Below are 3,837 nucleotides of genomic sequence, written 5' to 3' on the forward strand. Positions count from 1 at the left end.
GTAAGCTCACCCTTCTGCACATCAATCAAGGTTCGGCCAATTTCCAAGAAAGGCCTTCCAAAAGATTATGGGAATCTTCTTATCCTCCTTGAAATCAAGAATGATGAAATCAGCAGGAAAGATGATTTTATCCACCTTAACCAAGACATCCTCCATGATACCTCTCGGATATGTAATAGAACGGTCGGCCAACTGCAAGGTCATATAAGTTGGTTTGGGATCAGGTGATTCCAATTGCTTGAAGATTGACAAAGGCATCAGATTGATGCTCGCTCTCAAGTCATATAAGCATATATCAAAAGACACTTTTCCAATAGTACATGGAATAGTAAAGCTTCATGGATCTTTAAGCTTCGGAGGCAACTTCTGCTGCAGCACAACACTGCATTCCTCCGTGAGAGCGACAGTCTCTAGATCATCTAGCTTCAACTTCCGGGATATAATACCTTTCATAAACTTTGCATAACTAGGCATCTGCTCGAGAGCCTCCGCGAAAGGTATGTTGATATGAAGTTTCTTGAACACCTCCAGAAACTTCTCGAATTGCTTGTCTAGCTTTTTCTTCTGCAGCCTCTTAGGAAAAGGTGGTGGAGGATAGATTTGTTTCTCCCCTGTATTACCCTCAGGCAGAGTGTGCTCAACAGTAGTCTTCCTTGGTTCCACTTTTTCATCCTGCTGCTTTGCTTCTTTCTCAACCCCAGCTTCTTCAATCAACTCTTGAGTTTGTTCGGGATTCGCAACCTTCCCAGACCTCAAAGTGATTGCCTTAACCTGCTTCTTAGCTTCCCTCTTTCCTGGAACTGTAGTGTCACTAGGCAATGTACCAGGTTGACGATTTAGCAAGGCATTGGCAATTTTCCTAATCTGATTTTCCAAGATCTTGATAGAAACAGCTTGACTCTTGCATATAAGCTTCAACTCCTCTAATTCAGATTTTTTATTAGCTTGTTGCAGCTGGAGTTGTTGTCTTGGTGCATACTGCGGTTGCTGAAAACCAGGGGGGTTGTACTGCTTAGCTGGATACTGCTGATAAGGCTGTTGAACCACATTCTGAGCATTGCTCCAGCTGAAATTAGTATGATTGCGGTTGTTAGGATGATAGATGGCTGGCACAGGTTGCTGCGATCGCTGGAAGTTGCTCACGAACTGAGTCGATTAACTAAAAATTGCACACTGATCAGTCTCATGGGCACCAGCACAAAGCTCACAGACACTAGTGATTTGGTTAACTCCATAATTAGCCAAAGTGTCCACCTTCATTGTCAAAGCCTTAAGTTGGGAAGCTATAGCAGTTGTTGCGTCCAACTCCAGAATTCCTACTACTTTTCCCTAAGTCAGTCTCTGGGAAGGATTCTGGTACTCATTAGCAGCCATTAGTTCAATAAGTTCATAAGCTTCATCATAGCTCTTAGCCCACAAAGCTCCTCCTGATGCTGCATCAAGCATGGGTCTAGAAGTAGCACCCAATCCATTGTAGAAACAGTTGATTATCATCCAATCAGGCATGCCATGGTGTGGGCACTTCCTTAACATCTCTTTATATTGATCCCAAGCCTCACACAGAGATTCTCCAGTTTGTTGAGCAAACTGAGTAAGAACATTCCTGATTGCTGCAGTTTTTGCCATAAGGAAGAATTTAGTGAGAAACTTTTGAGCGAGATCTTCCCAAGTGGTGATAGACCCTGCTGGTAGAGAGTGTAACCAGCATTTTGCCTTGTCCCTCAGAGAGAATGGGAAGAGTCATAGCTTGATAGCATCTTCAATCACATCATTAAACTTCACAGATCTCGATGAAATCCCTGATGTGCATGTTGGGTTCTTTGGTAGGAGAACCCCCAAACTGAACTGAGTTCTGTATCATCTGGATCGTGCTTGACTTGATCTCAAAAGTATTAGCCCTGATGGCTGGTCTAATGATGCTAGACTGAATGTCATTAATCTTAGGCTTAGAATAGTCCATCAAAACCTTCGGATTTTCTGCTTGATCATCCATAGCTACTATAATTGGCTCTTTAACTTTCTCTTCTTCTTCTACCTTCTTTTCTTTCTCAAAAACTTCCCTACGAACTACCACAAGTTCTTCCCCGGCTTTATACAGTGTTCTCTTACGAGTACGCGAACGCGTATGCATACACCCTCGCTAGATCACCTGAAATAAAACAAGGAAATAATTAAGTAACAATGTCCGAGTCAATGAACTTTAATGACCACTGATGGAAATCACATAAACTAATAATTAACAATGCAGTCCCCGGCAGCGGCGCCAAAAACTTGTTAGTCGCTAAACAAGCGCTAATATTACACGCAAGTATACGAGTTCACAAGTAGTATAAGAAATAAATCAGATTCGATCCCACATAGACTGTATTGGTTAACTAATCGACTCATGCACTTAAGCAACAATGTATGGTTATTATTCAATGCTAAGACGATAACAAAGAAGGTTGTTTATAACTAAGAATTAAACTAATTATTATAACTACGAGAATAAGATAGACTGAGTTAATATATATGACAGACATGGGATTCTAACTTCATTAAGTACTTCATTTAATAGCCTTATTGTTCTTAACCTTTAGCATGCAATAGTGATGACACTAATCAGATAACACGAAACTGATAAACAACAACTTTCGTTACACGAGTACCATTCTACTAGACATCCACAAAAGAGATAGAAGTTGAATAAGCACCAATTATATTGGGACCCTATATGTCTATAGAATTTGATAACATAAAGGTTTAAGCACAAGTTATATATCTTGATTACATAGGGCAAGTAAGATGGTTAAAATTACCTACGAATCATGCATAACAATACATGAACCTATGCTAGCATGGCAAGTTCTAAATCCTTAAATTCACTTTCGCTTCATTCAGAATTAACACACTATCTTATAAGTTTAAGACGCTCACAAGACGAAAATGCACAACCATAACTAGGATATTATACAATCACCACATACTAAGGTATCAAACAATTTAACTAAAGAAATTCATAAATAAACCTGCTAGAACCCCATGATAATGATTAGCCCATAATCAAACTCATCGCCAATATGAGTTCCAATGAAAATATGATATAACAAACATAGTCTTTATAGGAATAAATAAACCGAAGTACAAACAAGAGTAAAGGTTCAGCAAAACAAGAAACAAGCATCCAAATTACAACTCAAAACAAAGATTCACAAGAATAAACTAGATCGTGTTCGCCTTTGTTAAATTATGCCCAAAAGGTCTCTTGTCTTCTTCTCCTTCCTTCATGTCTTGATATCTCTGAATATCTCTTAAAAAATGACCTAAGTTATGTTTATATAGCTAGCCATGCATCCTAGGAGTCCAGCAATTCAAATTATAAAAGAATCAGGATTTGTTTATCCCGGCCCAGTGCGACCGCGCGCTTCACCAGCGCGGGCGCGCTGTCTTCCTGTTCTCCCGGCGCGGCCGCGCGCAACACCAGCGCAGGCGCGCCTTCCTTCTGCCAAAAAATAGTTTTTTCTTCCTCTTTATTCCTTGTAGCTTTGAGCCAATGTTTCAAGCTTTTATTCCAGCACATCCTAAACACCATATTACCATCAAAATAATGCTAATTCACCTGATTCACTAAGTAAAGCCTAAAATGAAAAAACACTTGAAAACACGTTAAAACACAAATAACTTGAGTACAATTACACCAACTCAAAGCTTATTAGAGCATAAATAAGTGTCGTAAATGCCACTTAACAAGTGCATGAGAAAAGCTCAGCATCTCTCATGAGCATTTTGTAAGGTGCAAAAGAGTCATTGAGAGACTATTTGAATCACTTCACCAAGAAAGCCTTGAAGGTCCCGGAT

The 3,837-nt window shown here is 39.7% G+C and overlaps 1 non-coding gene across 1 annotated transcript; it reads left to right on the forward strand.

The window, feature by feature from the left end:
• The first annotated feature begins 1,504 nt into the window (after positions 1 to 1,504).
• LOC141688462 (small nucleolar RNA R71) lies at positions 1,505 to 1,611 on the forward strand. Its single transcript, XR_012561904.1, has one exon. It is a non-coding gene; the product is annotated as a small nucleolar RNA R71 (small nucleolar RNA).
• The last annotated feature ends 2,226 nt before the right edge of the window (positions 1,612 to 3,837 follow it).

Source organism: Apium graveolens, chromosome 9 (genome assembly GCF_009905375.1).
Source record: "Apium graveolens cultivar Ventura chromosome 9, ASM990537v1, whole genome shotgun sequence".
Taxonomy (NCBI): Eukaryota; Viridiplantae; Streptophyta; class Magnoliopsida; order Apiales; family Apiaceae; genus Apium; species Apium graveolens.